Source organism: Bufo bufo, chromosome 5 (genome assembly GCF_905171765.1).
Source record: "Bufo bufo chromosome 5, aBufBuf1.1, whole genome shotgun sequence".
NCBI lineage: Eukaryota > Metazoa > Chordata > Amphibia > Anura > Bufonidae > Bufo > Bufo bufo.
In genome coordinates, this window is record NC_053393.1 from 438,835,941 (window position 1) to 438,854,602 (window position 18,662).

The 18,662-nt window shown below is 45.5% G+C and overlaps 1 protein-coding gene across 1 annotated transcript in view; it reads left to right on the forward strand.

Annotated features, from left to right (window-relative positions):
- Nucleotides 1-18,662, forward strand: part of RFTN1 (raftlin, lipid raft linker 1) — a 376,685-nt gene that overhangs the window by 184,939 nt on the left and 173,084 nt on the right. The window lies entirely within an intron of this gene.

Sequence of the window (18,662 nt, forward strand, 5' to 3'; positions counted from 1 at the left end):
TTTGCCGTTCAGCGGCAGTTATATACTGTAAAGCCCTTTTTTGCGTGTATTAGTGGCACAAAAAAAGTATTTGCCGTTTAGCGGTGCAGTTATGTTTTTTGGCGTGTATTAGTGGAGAAAAAGGGCTTATTAGCCGCTGTGTGGTGAAGTGAGAAAATTACAGCCATTTTTGGTGTGTATTAGTTGCAAAAAAAATATTTGTACTACACCATTTACAGGGTGTATTAATAGGATAGATACGTATGTCCTATTAGTCATTCTGCGGTGAATTGTGATTTGTTATATTTATTTTTTGGGGTGCATTAATAGGAAAAAGTATACGCCTTATTAGCCGGTCTGCAGTGAACAGACATTGTTATACTGCCATTGTGGAGTGTATTAATGGGAAAAATAAGTAAGTGTTATTAGCCGTTCTGCAATGAATTTACATTGTCATACAGACATTGTTGTGCTGTATTAATAGCAAAAATAAGTATGTGTTAGTAGCCGTTCTGCAGTGAATTTACATTGTCATTCAATGGTGAAATTTGTTTGTGATACAGCCTTTTTTGGGAAAATTGATGGGTGATTGTCAACTTCCTTTTGCTGTATGGACCGAATTACGTTGATTAGCCATTCAGTGTTGAAATGTTTTTGTGAAACAGCCTTTTTTGGGAAAATTGATGGGTGATTGTCAACTTCCTTTTGCTGTATGGACCGAATTACGTTGATTAGCCATTCAGTGTTGAAATGTTTTTGTGAAACAGCCTTTTTTGGGAAAATTGATTGGTGATTGTAGACCCCCTTCTGCTGTATAGTGCTCCTCCAGCTTACCACATGTGCAGGGCATGGTGGTGTCAGGCTGTTCTACACCTTATTTGCCTGGGCGAACTGAGTCACACAGTGGAGGAACTGATCCGTGTCCTTCATTAAGAATTCGAATCCTGGGTTTCTCCCCGTCAACTCAAAATCGGAACCATGGTGACCGACAACGGGAAGAACATGGTGTCGGCGCTGCGTCAAGGAGGGCTGAGCCATGCGCCCTGCATGGCACACGTGTTCAATCTGGACGTCAAACGGTTTCTGCAGTCTTCCACCTATCTGCAAGACATTTGCCGTTTGCTCAGGCCCTTTGAGGAGGCCACGTTATTTGTCAGTCGCCAGGACTACGGGATGAACAACGTCATTCCATTGCTTCATGTCCTGGAACAGATGCTGGTAAATCTGTCTGGTCAGGGGACTGTAGACGTGGCACCTAGATCTCACTGGAGGAGGAGGACATTGAAGCACAAGCAATGTGTAGCGAAATGGGTTGAGTAGCCAGAAGAGCTACAGGGTGATGAGGAAGACTAGGCAGAGGACCTAGACACACCGTGGCAGTATGCAGTAGAGTTGGAGGCAGGGAGTCCCTCTGAGTCCCTTGCGCAAATGGCCCGATGCATGCTTTCTTGCTTGCGTAGTGACAGCCAAATTGTCACCATTCGGCAGAGGGATGACTTTTGGCTCTCCACCATGTTGGACCCTCGCTACCGGTCCAAAATGGGGGCTTTTTTTACACTTGCTGAGAGGGAGGACAAACTGAACTACTATAGAGACATCCTATGTAGTCAGTTATCCGCTGCCTATGTGCGCCATCGCCCATCCTCACGCAGGTCTGACCTGGGGGGCCCTCTGCGCTCACATTCCACTGCCATGGCTGCTGGAGGGGGGGGCAGGAGCAGTACCAGCTCCATCAGCAACAACTTAAGTCTAGACTTGCTGATGAGCAGTTTTATTCACCCGCCTACTAAAGAAACTACTTACCAGCAGCAGCAGGTAGACATAGAGCAGAACGTGAACCAGCAGGTGGTGGCATATTTGGGGTGGCAGGGTGCTGTCCAAGTTGAAGATCCGCTGGGATACTGGGCAGCCAAACTGGATTTGTGGCTGCAACTGGCAGACTTTGCCCTGGAAAAGCTGTCCTGCCTGGCCAGTAGTATGGCATCAGAGCGGGTGTACAGTGCGACAGGGGCCATAATTACCCAAAGAAGAACTAGCCTGTCCACCCAAAATGTGGAGAGACTGACCTTTGTCAAGATGAATCAGCCAGGATTTCCACCCACCAATGCCTCATGCATCAGACTAGATCATCCATGGTGCCACACCAACACTTTGACAAAAGAGACCGGTTTCTTCTGGCTACCTGGCTCAGCTACTATTCTGATGCTGCCACCTGCCTGATGCCACACATCTGATGCCAAGTGCTTCTTTTTTCACCCACCATCTTCAGTGGGTACTGGTATTGCCACCCACCTCCACACTATGTCACCTTTCCACTCTGTGGCCTCCTGATGCTGCTGCCACCTCCACACTATGTCACCTTGCCACTCTGTGGTCTCCTCATGCTGCTGCCACCTCCACACTATGTCACCTTGCCACTCTTTGGTGTCTTCATGCTGCTGCCACCTCCACACTATGTCACATTACCACTCTGTGGTCTTCTGATGCTGCTGCCACCTCCACACTGTCATTGTGCCACTCTATGGCCTCCTGATGCTGCCGCCACCTCCACACTCTTTCATTGCGCCACTCTGTGGTTTCCTCATGCTGCTTCCACCTCACCACTATGTCATAGGGCCACTCTGTGGACTTCTCATGCTGTTCCCACTTCATGACTGGCCCACTATTTTTCCTATCGGCCTGGCTGACATCATTTATTTGACCCTTTTTCTGATCTGTCAGAAGGAAGGAAAAATGAGACGCACAACGGATCCTGTCTGTGTAGCAGCTGTATGGCCTTTATGGTCCCATCAGAATTGGCTTGTGATTTGGTAGCCAAAAGCAGGAGTGGGTACAAAACACAGAAGATATGCAAATATTCTATTTACGTGTCATCTCTGTTTTGGATCCACTCCTGTTTTTTTTGGCTTTAGCAATACTGATGGATTATTGACCAAATGCTGACCGAGTGAAGGCTGATGCTCCACAGACAGGATCCGTTTTTTGTGGGTTATTATTCTGACGGATCAGAGGAAGGGCAAAATAATCAGTGACTTCAACACAAACTTACTGCTGACACCCTCTCCACTCTGTCAGGGGGCTCTACTTGTATAAGCGTCTAATAGAACAGGTTCTGTAGACATCTATGTGGAATCAGCTGATGACAGTGTAAAAACAGTGGGCTTCTTCTTGGCGCTAACATTGACCTGTAAGGCTGAGTTATACTTGAGTTATTTGGTCAGTTTTGCTCACATGACTGCCCAAATAAGTGAAGTGTGCAGTAATTCTAAGAGAGACACCTGTCATCTGCATGTCATACGAACTCACAGTATAATTTCACTACCACAGCAGTGGGTGTTACTGCAAGGCACAGTGTTCTACGCCACTATAAAGGCTTTCTGCATCTAGGAAATAGCCGTTTTTTTATGGGATTCGCTGCAAATAAATTCAGATCAAAACAAATAGAATTTTTGAAATATTCGCTCATCTGTAGTACCGTAGCAACTATTCTTCCATGGGTTATTTGGGAAGCAAGGGGTTAAATGTTAAGCTTCGTTTTCAACCTGACGATATTCATTCACAGTCTGATTGTTATCTCCACTTTTTTCAATTGAAGAAACTGTGATCCTCACTTCAGCAGATCTCTGAACAATGTACAGAAGAAGAACTTTGAATAATGATGGTTAAGAGCATCTTGAGCACAGTAATTGAGTAGAACAGAGATGAGCAAGAAGGGTGAATATATGTGCATAGAAGTATTTGATATTGATGGGGTATATAGGAAGCAGGGCCCTGGGCGCTGGTGCATGAAAGGACGCAAGGTCTGGGCTGCCATGTAAGAAGCTGCCTGTGTAGATGAGGGAAACTTTAAAGATTTTGCATTGTGTCCAGGAGCTTTAGCATTAGGACCAGATAAAGCCTAATTCAGCTTTTTCACACTGATTTGGGGGGCTTGTGATTAATTAGTAGGGGGTGGAAATTAGAAGAGCAAATCCTGTGTCAGGGCTCCCTGTTAGGCCATCTTCATGTGTTGCATTTGCATATTGGACATCCAACACATATCAGAATACAAGAATTCCTGGCAGAAATTTAAGGCTCCAGGTGTTATTTAAAAGGGTATTCCAGTACAAAACAAAGATATCCTTTGTCTATCAATTAGTTAAGAAACATGAATGAACTTATACTCACCTTGCCAATCCCCCACCGCTGCATTCCAACAGTGCCCGAGTTCCTGCAGTACGCTCAACTTCCTGCTGTTGTCATGACTGAGCAGGAAATGGCTGGGATAACCACACAGCAATAACCACATTGATTGGCATTCCCAGCCATTTCCTCCTGTGTTGTGACGTCAGTAGGAAGTGAAAATCCATTATGGCTATTTTCACATCTGCATTTTCCTTTCAGGTTTTGACATCCGTCACAGGCTCCCAAAATGCTTCAGTTTTTCCCCCATTCTTTGTTAATGGGGACAAAACTGAACAAACTAGAACGGAGTGCACCAGAATGCGTTCCATTCCGGTTTGTTACATTCTGTGTCCTGCATGGGAAACTGAACAATCCTGATTCGGCACCAAAAACCATGTAAGTCAATAGTGCTAGATCAGTTTTTTGCATACACAAAAAAATTACCGGAACCAGCGCCCATTGACTTACAATGGTTTTAGTGCCGGATCAAGTTTCTTCATTTTCGATATAATACAACCGTATTCGTTCTGAGCGGATGCAGCCGGTTCTATTTTTCGAACAGATGCATTTTGCTGTGCTTTTGAGATCCCATGCCGGATATAAAAAGTGGACAGCATAAACACATTCAGTTGCAAGAAAAAGTATGTGAACCCTTTGGAATGATATGAATTTCTGCACAAATTGGTCACAGTCTGCTTAAACTAATAACACACAAAGAATTAAATGTTACCATGTTTGTATTGAACACACCATGTAAACATTCACAGTGCAGGTGGAAAAAGTATGTGAACCCTTGGATTTAATAACTGGTTGAACCTCCTTTGGCAGCAATAACTTCAACCAAACGTTTCCTGTAGTTGCAGATCAGACGTGCACAACGGTCAGGAGTAATTCTTGACCATTACTCTTTACAGAACTGTTTCAGTTCAGCAATATTCTTGGGATGTCTGGTGTGAATCGCTTTCTGGAGGTCATGTCACAGCATCTCAATCGGGTTGAGGTCAGGACTCTGACTGGGCCACTCCAGAAGGCGTATTTTCTTCTGTTTAAGCCATTCTGTTGTTGATTTAGTTCTATGCTTTGGGTCTTTGTCCTGTTGCAACACCCATCTTCTGTTGAGCTTCAGCTGGTGGACAGATGGCCTTAAGTTCTCCTGCAAAATGTCTTGATAAACTTGGGAATTCATTTTTCCTTCGATGATGGCAATCCGTCCAGGCCCCGACGCAGCAAAGCAGCCCCAAACCATGATGCTCCCGCCGCCATACTTCACAGTTGGGATGAGGTTTTGATGTTGGTGTGCTGTGCCTCACACATAGTGTTGTGTGTTTCTTCCAAACAACTCAACTTTGGTTTCATCTGTCCACAGAATATTTTGCCAGTACTGCTGTGGAACATCCAGGTGCTCTTGTGCAAACTGTAAACGTGCAGCAATGTTTTTTTTGGACAGCAGTGGCTTCCTCTGTGGTATCCCCCCATGAAATCCATTCTTGTTTAGTGTTTTTTTTTTACGTATGTTAGCATATGCCAGAGACTTTTGTAAGTCTTTAGCTGACACTTTAGGATTCTTCTACACCTCATTGAGCAGTCTGCGCTGTGCTCTTGCAGACCTCTTTACAGGACAGCCACTCCTAGGGAGAGTAGCAGGCAGTGCTGAACTTTCTCCATTTATAGACAATTTGTCTTACCGTGGACTGATGAACAGCAAGGCTTTTGGAGATACTTCTTAATCGTAGGTCTTCTGAGAGCTCTTTTGTGCGAGGCATCATTCACATCAGGCAATGCTAATTGTGAAAAGCAAACCCAGAACTAGTGTGTGTTTTTTATAGGGCAGGGCAGCTGTAACCAACACCTCCAATCTCATCTCATTGATTGGAGTGAGGTGTCAGCCAACTAAAGTCCAATTAGCTCTTGGAGATGTCATTAGTCTAGGGGTTCACATATTTTTTCCACCTGCACTGTGAATGTTTACATGGTGTGTTCAATAAAAACATGGTAACATTTAATTCTTTGTGTGTTATTACAGGGAGTGCAGAATTATTAGGCAAATGAGTATTTTGACCACATCATCCTCTTTATGCATGTTGTCTTACTCCAAGCTGTATAGGCTCGAAAGCCTACTACCAATTAAGCATATTAGGTGATGTGCATCTCTGTAATGAGAAGGGGTGTGGTCTAATGACATCAACTCCCTATATCAGGTGTGCATAATTATTAGGCAACTTCCTTTCATTGGCAAAATGGGTCAAAAGAAGGACTTGACAGGCTCAGAAAAGTCAAAAATAGTGAGATATCTTGCAGAGGGATGCAGCACTCTTAAAATTGCAAAGCTTCTGAAGCGTGATCATTGAACAATCAAGCGTTTCATTCAAAATAGTCAACAGGGTCGCAAGAAGCGTGTGGAAAAACCAAGGCGCAAAATAACTGCCCATGAACTGAGAAAAGTCAAGCGTGCAGCTGCCAAGATGCCACTTGCCACCAGTTTGGCTATATTTCAGAGCTGCAACATCACTGGAGTGCCCAAAAGCACAAGGTGTGCAATACTCAGAGACATGGCCAAGGTAAGAAAGGCTGAAAGACGACCACCACTGAACAAGACACACAAGCTGAAACGTCAAGACTGGGCCAAGAAATATCTCAAGACTGATTTTTCTAAGGTTTTATGGACTGATGAAATGAGAGTGAGTCTTGATGGGCCAGATGAATGGGCCCGTGGCTGGATTGGTAAAGGGCAGAGAGCTCCAGTCCGACTCAGACGCCAGCAAGGTGGAGGTGGAGTACTGGTTTGGGCTGGTATCATCAAAGATGAGCTTGTGGGGCCTTTTCGGGTTGAGGATGGAGTCAAGCTCAACTCCCAGTCCTACTGCCAGTTTCTGGAAGACACCTTCTTCAAGCAGTGGTACAGGAAGAAGTCTGCATCCTTCAAGAAAAACATGATTTTCATGCAGGACAATGCTCCATCACACGCGTCCAAGTACTCCACAGCGTGGCTGGCAAGAAAGGGTATAAAAGAAGAAAATCTAATGACATGGCCTCCTTGTTCACCTGATCTGAACCCCATTGAGAACCTGTGGTCCATCATCAAATGTGAGATTTACAAGGAGGGAAAACAGTACACCTCTCTGAACAGTGTCTGGGAGGCTGTGGTTGCTGCTGCACGCAATGTTGATGGTGAACAGATCAAAACACTGACAGAATCCATGGATGGCAGGCTTTTGAGTGTCCTTGCAAAGAAAGGTGGCTATATTGGTCACTGATTTGTTTTTGTTTTGTTTTTGAATGTCAGAAATGTATATTTGTGAATGTTGAGATGTTATATTGGTTTCACTGGTAAAAATAAATAATTGAAATGGGTATATATTTGTTTTTTGTTAAGTTGCCTAATAATTATGCACAGTAATAGTCACCTGCACACACAGATATCCCCCTAAAATAGCTAAAACTAAAAACAAACTAAAAACTACTTCCAAAAATATTCAGCTTTGATATTAATGAGTTTTTTGGGTTCATTGAGAACATGGTAGTTGTTCAATAATAAAATTAATCCTCAAAAATACAACTTGCCTAATAATTCTGCGCTCCCTGTAGTTTAAGCAGACTGTGATTGTTTATTGTTGTGACTTAGATGAAGATCAGATCACATTTTATGACCAATTTGTGCAGAAATCTATATCCTTCTAAGGGTTCACATAATTTTTCTTGCAACTGTATATTAAAGTAGCCTAAAGAAACCTGATTCACATGCATAGTATCTGTATCTTTTTCAGATTTGATACAACTTTAGCTGAGGAATCCTCGCCAAACCCATGAGAAGCACTAATGTTTGAAAATCTGCCTACTAAATTTTTTTTAGCACGTTTTTTCGCTTGTTTTTAAAAAAATGCATTTTGGATGCGTTTTTCGGTTCTTTTTTTTTTTTTTAACCAATGAGTGTTCAATATAAAGCTGCATTTTCACCTTGTGGTTTTTGGCACACACGGAGCTATTTTTTTTTTAAACTTCCCTTTTATTTCAAAGGGAGGTTTAAATGAATAGTAGGCTGTTTTTGAGGTATTTTTTGGGAGATGATCTTGAGTTCGAAACGCTCCAAAATAAGCATAAAAAAACCATGTGAACTGGCTCTAAGGCTGTGGCTACATGGCGATCTTGGCCTTGAAACGCGTTGTAACCAAGGATCGGCTTGTAGTCACTGAACTGTATAGTCAATACGACTCGCAAATTGCCATGACTGCAACCCCAGAATCTCCAAAAAATCCAACACTGCTGGATGCTTTTTTAAATTTTTTTTATTCAGTTCAGTGCTATAAAGCGATCCTTGGTCGCGTGACGTATGTCACAGTCAAGATTGCCATGTAGCCCCAGCTTAAGGCCTGGGCTACACTGTGACTTTTTGCAGCTCTACTGATTCATTTTATCTATTAGGTGACAGGTCTGGTGTTACAGCTCATTCCCATTCAAGTGATTGCTGATGTGAAAATCAGCTAAAAGATGTACATCCGAGCTGCTTTTCCAAAAATGTAGACATCCTTGTATCTATGTAAGCATTTCTTTGTGGCATAAGGGATTTACTGACAGTAACATTGTGGATTAGACAGGCTCTGGGCACCACCAGGCGTACTGAACACCTGGCACGGCAAGTAGTCCAAAATGAAAAGCTTGCGATTCAAATGAGCAAACGTGTAGCTGACTGGGTGAACATGAATGCATTCTCTTCCTTTGAAAGGGACCATAGGGGTTTTCACATTTAACTAATAGAATTACAGAAGTACTGGAGATGCTTTAATAATGTTCAAAGAGAAAGCCTCAGACATGGGTCTGCACCTGTGCCCAGATCACTTGTGGGTGGCCGGGCATTGTATTTATAAGCACTGTAGGTGCACACACATTTAGAAGCATTTATAAAGGGCCGCACAATGGGGCAAGTATTACCAAGGGCGTAGCTATAGGGGGTACACAGGTTCAACTAGCAACGAGGTTCTGGTGCCGTAGAGGACCGAAAGGCTGCATAAGAAGTCACTAGTGTCATTTATTGCATGAAGTATACAGATATTTGTATTGTGCTCCTTTCTGAACGTTATAAAATTGTAGACAAACTCCTTTCACCCCGATTCTGCTGACAGTACATTAGAATTTTCTTTATCCATATGGCTTTATTAATCGCTGATCCGCACAACCACCATTATTGTCAACAGCAGGATACCTTGGGCACGCCATCGACTAGCACAGCATTAGATTCACTGTTATTGAGAGACTATTTGTGGATGACAATATTACATTACATTAAAGGGGTTGTCCACTTTCTGGCTTCTTCGGACCAATGTGTATATTGTATGATGTAGTATAGCCTTTGTTGATATTCTGTGCCGTTTCCTATATTTCATAAGCCATGCTCCGTTGTTAGGCTACATGCACACGACCGTTGTGTGTTTTGCGGTCTGCAAATTGCGGATCCGCAAAACATGGATGTCGTCCGTGTGCCTTTCTGCAATTTGCAGAATGAAACGGGCAGCCATTAATATAACTGCCTATTCTTGTCCGCAAAACGGACAAGAATAGGGCAGGTTATATATTTTTTGCGGTCCACACTCTGTGTGCTGTCCGCATCTTTTGCGGCCCCATTGAAGTGAAAGGGTCCGCATCCAAGCCGCAAACACTGCGACATGGATGCGGACCAAAACAATGTTTGTGTGCATGCGGTCTTAGGCAAACATTCTGTGTGGTCTACACAGAGGTCCTGTCCGTAAGATGGCTACTGATGGAGGGTCATGTGACCAGGAACATCACTCAGTCTCCTCTATTCATGCACACTGCACTAAACTCCCAACAGTGCAAGTGCAAATGTCAGGTGCAGTGTATTTAAATGGAGGCGACATCACATGGAAGTGATTTGTCTGGTCACATGACCCTCCATCAGCAACCATTTTATGGACAAGACTTCTGTGTGGACAGCACAAAAAGGGCAAACAAAGGGGCATACCTTATGAAATATAAAAAGTGGGACAGAATGTCGACAAAGGTTGTATTAGTAAGAGCCATATAGTCATCTTACAAACACATTAGACAACTGTAACCAGAAAATGGCCAACCCCTTTAAAGTTAAATTTGTTCTTGGCATTGCATTGCATTGCATTCAACAAAAGCAGTGGTTAACGGGAACCTGTCAACGGGTGTGAAGCCACTAAGCCACCAGCATGCCTCTATAGAGGTTAGTTTTAATGTCCCAAATCTGCCGATAGCAAATCCATCCATCTCAAATAAAAACAGTAATATCAAACTTACCAGAAGAAGAGTCTGGGACTCTTCTCCAGCCATATCAGGAGCATGCGCACTGCTTCAGTGAAACTGATGATAGTACACTTCACCTCATTGCACATTTACTGCATTGGGCGCATGCACAGTGAAGCAAGTGTACCGTCCTCAGCTTCATCGGCTCAGTGAGAATGCGTCTGATCCCTCTGGAAAACATTCAATGACTCTTCTCCCAGTCAGTGTCACTATTCATTTAATATTCTTTGTGGGGACACATGGGTTTTCTACGGGCAGCTTTGGGACCCTAAAGCCCACATGCATAATGGCTTTCTGGTGGTCTAGTGGTTCCAAAGCAGATAACAGGTTCTCTTTAATGTTTGCAGTGGTCATGTGAAGTTCCATGAATAGCTTTGTAAGTGGAGTGCATATCGATCATGTAAAAGCTCTCATGCTCCCTAGAATCGAAACGTACGAGTATAGATCTCGTTGCTGATGAGTTGTTACAACTAAGGACAGACATCTGATTCAGATAAACATTCAACGGGGTTCTTGAAATGTGTCTCATCTTTAATGGATCTCTTCAGGTTTAGACAAACAACACAGTATTTCCCCCAGAGCTAGTACTTTCTCTTGTGCAGATTTGAGGCTGCTTGAGTATGTTTCATTTGCTCTGTATTGTCACATTCAGTGATAGATTAAAGGCTTTGGTATTTTGACAAGTCCTAAGGGGTTATTCCATGATTAAAGGGGTATCCAGGTTTTGCAATTTTCAGCATCAATTTACAGAAAACACCATATTCACTTAGTAGAAAAATCGATCGGCACTCGATATCTGTTTTCACGCTGAATGCAATTTTAATAGATAAACAATGGAAATGCATTTATATTCACATTAAAACACAAAAATTAAAATCCGGAATTTCGAATAAAATGTTAATTAATACACTTGTGCTCGGATCGGCTCATGCTGAGAGGGTCCCCTACCTACGCCTATACTCCACCCCCCCAACCTAGAAGCAGCAGAGTTATGCCGGAACTGCTTATCGAAGGGTAGCCTAAAGGGGGCTACCCCAATAATGAGACCTGAAAGAAGGGAGGGCTCCTGGGTGGGTTGAAATCGTTCGAACCGACAAGTGGGGGGAGGAGGGCCAGGTTTAAATAGTGAACGCCCCGCCTCCCCTCACACAAATACGGCACTCTTAATTGCCTACCACTTGTGCTCGGATCGGCTCATGCTGAGAGGGTCCCCTACCTACGCCTATACTCCACCCCCCCAACCTAGAAGCAGCAGAGTTATGCCGGAACTGCTTATCGAAGGGTAGCCTAAAGGGGCCAAAAGAACCATGCATAGGAGTTAGAAAACTTGATAACAGAAACTACAGACCAAAACTCGAAAGCCAATGATATTTCGTATAAGGATCCGGGATATTACGTATGGAACACACGGAACTGCGACGACCCAACCGTTTGATGACATGTACTGGCACCTTATGCATGGACGCCGCCGCTGCCGCGCCCATGCGGAAGGAATGTCCTGTGATCCAGCGAGGACCGACCCCTGGACCTGTCAACTAACCTGAAAGTACGTAAGAAAGGCCGCGGTGGTTAGCCGGGCATTGACTAGTTAGAGTACGGGAGAACATGCCGCTTGGACTAAATACTACGCAGCCAAGCCTCCAAGGCCTGCACCGGACACCATCTGCTGTCCGTGGGAAAGTATCTGACCGCCACTGGTTGCCCCGGCCGTGACGTCTTGGACGAGGCCAAGGTGAGGACATAGATGGACCCGCGCCGGATGAGCTGACCTTTCCGCAGGCACCCAGCCAGCGTATTGGTGCCCATGAGCTCGCCTGACCTGAGGAATCCATGGAAAGCCAGGTACAAGGCTGTTTCTACCAGAGCGCTAACCTGCGGCCCGAGCGGTTTGCCCCTGCAGTTTGCCTGTCACGGCCTGAACAAGCTACCGGTAAATGGCTGACGCCCATGTCGTTTCACAACAGACATCTTGCGCAAACCCTTCAACGCCGCTTTGATCGGGTGGGCGGAGAAGAGTGACGGTAGGTCCGGATGTAGCCTGCACCAATGGTGCTGAATACCTGCCATGTATAGTTAACAATGCTATAGGACAGGTTTAATTGAGAGTGGCAAAACCCAGACGAAGCCCAATAGGTGAGTGATAGGTCCCCGGCCAGCGGCCGGGTAGGTGTTCTCATATCTCTGAAACAGGTGCCAAGCTGTCTTGTAAGCCCTCAGAGTATTACTGGCCAAGGAATTGGCCATCAGTCTCTTAGCTATGGTGAGATGGGAGACTAGTCCCAGCGCAGCTGGGCCTGGTGAGGAAATTTTTTTTTTTTTTTTTTTTTTTAATCTCCATGCGTGAGAGACTCTAATGGCGGAGTCATATGTGTAAAACTAAAACGGAGAAGCTCTGCGTGAGAGACTCTAATGGCGGAGTCATATGTGTAAAACTAAAACGGAGAAGCTCTGCGTGAGGGACTCTAATGGCGGAGTCATATGTGTAAAACTAAAACGGAGAAGCCATGCGTGAGAGACTCAGATGGCGGAGTCATATGTGTAACCTAAAACGGAGAAGCCATGCGTGAGAGACTCAGATGGCGGAGTCATATGTGTAACCTAAAACGGAGAAACCATGCGTGAGAGACTCTAATGGCGGAGTCATATGTGTAACCTAAAACGGAGAAGCCATGCGTGAGAGACTCTAATGGCGGAGTCCTATGTGTAAACCTAAAACGGAGAAGCCATGCGTGAGAGACTCTAATGGCGGAGTCATATGTGTAAACCTAAAACGGAGAAGCCATGCGTGAGAGACTCTAATGGCGGAGTCATATGTGTAAAACTAAAACGGAGAAGCCATGCGTGAGAGACTCAGATGGCGGAGTCATATGTGTAACCTAAAATGGAGAAACCATGCGTGAGAGACTCTAATGGCGGAATCATATGTGTAACCTAAAACGGAGAAGCCATGCGTGAGAGACTCTAATGGCGGAGTCCTATGTGTAAACCTAAAACGGAGAAGCCATGCGTGAGAGACTCTAATGGCGGAGTCATATGTGTAACCTAAAACGGGGAAGCCATGTGTGAGAGACTCTAATGGCGGAGACATATGTGTGAACCTAAACGGAGAAGCCATGCGTGAGAGACTCTAATGGCGGAGTCATATGTGTAACCTAAAACGGAGCAGCCATGCGTGAGAGACTCTAATGGCGGAGTCCTATGTGTAAACCTAAAACGGAGAAGCCATGCGTGAGAGACTCTAATGGCGGAGTCATATGTGTGAACCTAAACGGAGAAGTCATGCATGAGAGACTCAGATGGCGGAGTCAAATGTGTAACCTAAAACGGAGAAGCCATGCGTGAGAGACTCTAATGGCGGAGTCATATGTGTAAACCTAAAACGGAGCAGCCATGCGTGAGAGACTCTAATGGCGGAGTCCTATGTGTAAACCTAAAACGGAGAAGCCATGCGTGAGAGACTCTAATGGCGGAGTCATATGTGTAACCTAAAACGGAGCAGCCATGCGTGAGACTCTAATGGCGGAGACATATGTGTGAACCTAAACGGAGAAGTCATGCATGAGAGACTCAGATGGCGGAGTCAAATGTGTAACCTAAAACGGAGAAGCCATGCGTGAGAGACTAATGGTGGAGTCATATGTGTAAACCTAAAACGGAGAAGCCATGCGTGAGAGACTAATGGCGGAGTCATATGTGTAAAACTCACGCGGAGAAGCCATGCGTGAGAGACTCTAATGGCAGATCTGTATGTGTAAAACTAACACGGAGAAGCCATGCGTGAGAGACTCAAAAATGTATATATTATTATTTTTTTTTATATATATATATATATATATATATATATATATATATATATATATACACATACTTTTTTTTTTTTTTTTTTTTTCACTATCAACCACTTAAGCAGCTCCCGTATGGGCACAGCTCTGAGTACGAGCATGAAGAGCATGGTATAACGCAGATCACCTGCACGGACTAACTAACATCTTGTGCCTAAATAACCCCCTTGGAACCTAATGTACGGCCGGCAGCAGGAAGCCAGCCACCGCCTATGATCTGCTCCCCCTGACCGAGCCTAGTACTCCTTCCCCTGATCCCTGCCTACCTAACGGCACGGCGGCCCGTGCCAGACTTTATTGAAGATGAGGAGCCTTACCCCCCAGCCGCGTGGGGAGCTCACGCTGCTCCCTGGCAGAATGCACCAGTGCGGGAGGGCCGACCCACCGCCGGCTGGACACTCGTACCGCGTGGGGAGCAGCGCCACTCCCTGGCAATGTGCACCGGATCAGAGGGAGCCCTTCCTTTACCGTGGGCCCCGGCCCCCACTGGTTTGAACCGTGTGCCGCGTGAGGAGCCGCACAGCTCCCTGGCATTGTGCGCCGGTGCGGGAGTGCCCCCCCTCACCTAGGGGCTGGTTATTGTGACTGGAACCCGCTGGGAGACTGAAGCCTAACTGGACCTACCTGTGACCGTGAAGGCTGACCTCCCAGGCCGTGGCTGACCCACGTGCGTAGTCGTGACGCAACTACCCGTAGATGCCCACCCAGTGCCTGTAGTTAACGGGAGTGCGACCGAGTCTGTGGATGTGACCGACTAGCCCCTATAGTCGTGAGGGGACCCTACATCGAGAGTAGCGGTAACGGACCATCGCCTGTAGACGTGGTAGTATTACCTCATGAGTCTGTTGACATGAGACTAATGCCTGCAGTCGTGGCCGGTCTTAATAATGAGTCTGCAGTCGTAACGGATTTGTGCCTGCAGTCGTGGCAGGGCTTTATAACGGGTCTGTAGTCGTGACAGACTGATGCCTGCAGTCGTGGCAGGACTTTATAACGAGTCTGTAGTCGTGACAGACTGATGCCTGCAGTCGTGGCAGGGCTTTATAACGGGTCTGTAGTCGTGACAGACTGTTGCCTGCAGTCGTGGCAGGGCTTTAGAGCGGGTCTGTAGTCGTGACAGACTGATGCCTGCAGTCGTGGCAGGGCTTTATAAGGAGTCTGTAGTCGTGACAGACCTGGCAAAGCAACATTCCTATCTATACCATTATTATAATTTTTTCTTTTTTTTTTTTCTTTTCCCCCCCACCAAAGGCCACGACTGTAGGCGCCACCCTGTAAGAGATGCGCCAGAGGCCTGGACATAATAAACCACCATCCCCTGTCCCCCAAGCCTATGCAGGAGAAAAGAGGGGGTTGGCCCCCGCATGCACCACCCCTGACTCACCTGGCGGCCATGACAGCCACGAACCCCACAGTATCGTAAGTTAGCCCACCACCTGTGAACCTGAATAACCAAGGACAGACGTGTGAGTGAGCGCACGCCAGCTGGGCGACACTTCACTCATGCCACTGCTCCCTAGCTAACCACCGGATTATTGTGACTGCGCCCGAACCAAGCCCCTGACTGACCGTATGGGCTTATGGGCGGCCCGGCTGCGTGCGCAAAGTGACGTGGCCAGCCCCCCTCCTTGAAGCCCTCTTTATATTTGATCCTTGAACATATTCCAAAAATTTTTTAAATATATATATATTTTTTTTTTTTTACTCCTGCCTTAGTACCTAGCCACTGTGCCTGAGCAGAGGAGCCCTGCACCAAGACTGCAGTACCAGTATGGGCCTGTAGGTGTCGACCATCCCCCGCCCTCTCTCAAGCCAGGACCTGCTGGAGCGCAGCAAGCCAGTGATTCCCTTCTAGGTTAGAATTAACCATTGAAATCATAACTTGTTATACAGTGCACATGTCTGAGTATCTGCTTATCTCGTCTTGCCTGAGTTTGGCGCAGTAAAGAAGACGAGTTTATTCTGCAGCGGATTCCTAGACATGAATAAGCATGTCCACCTTCACAGCCTCGCTAATTGTAATTACCAGGAGAACGTGCATCAGGATCGGCTGCGAGGGATTTGCGCTCCGCCATGTGGAACATTGCATCCCGTGCCCACCGCTATCGACTATTTGTACAGGGAAAGCCGCGGCGTATTAATCGCCTATAGGTTTCGGCTTCCGTCCCCTGATCCTGCAGCTGGACCTCCGCTTACTGATTGCAGCTAATGAATAGACCCCTGTGTGAGCGGACGGCGTTTTCCTCTACGGCGGAACGTTCTGATACGGGAGTGAGTGATATATAACGCTGCGTCGTGGAGCCGACGGCCGGCGTGACCGATGCTCAGGGTATGCGAGCGGACGTCGTGACCCGTCGCTGCTGAGCCACAGGTGAGGGGTGCCTGCCTGGGGGACGCTGCATGTGGGAGCGGGGGTGCTTAGCGCAGGGCCTGGAGCGGATCGGGGTGCCTGTCTCGGGGTGCCGGAAGCGATCGGGAGTGCGGGCAGTCTCCAGCGCAGCTGGGGACCGGCGGCACGCTCGGCAGCCCCACATGTTATACATAGCGAGACGGGTGTGCAAGCCACCCTGCCTACCTAATCACCGTAGCGACGAGCTCGACGCAGCCGATCCCCCGATCCTCCAGTGACGCATGCCCTTCTCTGGCACCAACCCACAAGCCGATTCGAAATCGTTCGAACCGACAAGTGGGGGGAGGAGGGCCAGGTTTAAATAGTGAACGCCCCGCCTCCCCTCACACAAATACGGCACTCTTAATTGCCTACCACTTGTATGCATAGGTTAACCTAATACAAGGGCAGCAGGGACAGTGTGATGTCCTATTCACCCTGATAGAGCTCTGTCAGGGTGAATAGGACAAGGGATGAAAAGACCCCAGGTTCTAGCCCGTAAGGGGGTAAATAGGTATTAAATAAAAAGTAAAAAAAAAAAAAAAGGTTAAAAAAACAAACACCAAAGTACTAAGTTTAAATCACCCCCTTGCCCAATCTTACATATAAAATATATAAACAATAAAAAAAATTACATATCTCCACGCCCGAAAAAGTGTGAACTATTAAAATATTTTAAAATATCTCCTATGCGGTGAACGCCGTAACAGAAAAAATAAAATAAAAATCATTTGCAATTTTTTTGTCACCTTGTCCCAACAAAAATTAGGTTAGGACTGTTCTATTATGGTACAGATGTTCCATAAAATGCGGAATGCACACGGCATTTTTGGTGTTTTATTTTTTTCACGTGGTATCGAGTATACTTATTTATGGTATCGAAATCGAGTCAAAATTTTTGTATCGTGACAACCCTAGGTAAGACGTGTGTTTTTATTTTTTATTTTATTATACCGTAATTATATGTATTTTAAGTTTGGTGACTAAAAATTTTAGTTTGGCTCCTAAATTTTTCAGGTAAGGAGCCAATGGCTCCTTGATATATTTTTTTTTAGTCTGGAGCCCTGCATACAAGTGTATTAATTTACATTTTATTCGATTTCCAGATTTTAATTTTTGTGTTTTAATGTGAATATAATGCATTTCCATTGTTTTATCTATTAAAATTGCATTCAGCGTGAAAACAGATATCGAGTGCCGATCGATTTTTCTACTATATTTTTCTTTACGTAATTGGAGGTGTCATATCGACCAGAGCACCAACCATTGCATCTGGGTCAGTTGTGCCTCCCTTTATACATAGATCCTATTCACTTACTAGCGGTGATTGTTTATCTGTAATTTCCCATTTTCCTGCATTCCATCACGGTCACCTGCCATTTTCCTCTGTGTTGGTTCCCTATCCTGATGACATCATGTCGACATTTGAAGCATTGCAGGGCTTGTAAGGCTCCGCCCTGTCAACGCAATATCATCAATGACCTTGCCTCTGAGGGCCGTGTTCTGCTCACTCTTCTGGACCCTGCCCTGTAGGTGTGATGTCAGCAATGATGCTGTATCTTAGTGTTGTTTTTTCCAGCAGGGCTTCAAGCAGGCTTGGGTCACAAATCACACATACTCAGGAAAAGTAAAAAATGCACTCACCTTACTTAAATAATGCGACAAGTTTGAATGTTGGTGTTATTTAATTTTTTGTGCAACCAGAAAAACCCTTCAATAAAAAATGAGAAACAGACATCATATAATAGATAACAGTCTCTTTCTAGCAAAGCCAGAACCCACCCTGTACCTCACTTGGATGCAGAGCTCCCCCCAGGGTCAGAGTGGCCCTGGAAAAAAAACTAAAAGTTGCCTCATGTGGTAGGTGGGTCTAAATAAGTATACATAGCCAATACAAGTAGGAGGAGGTCATCAATACCACAGTGCATCACAAAATGCTGCCTCAGCAGAACCAGTTACTACAGTGCAGCACAAAATATTGCTGCAGAAGTAATTAGAAGTCTCCA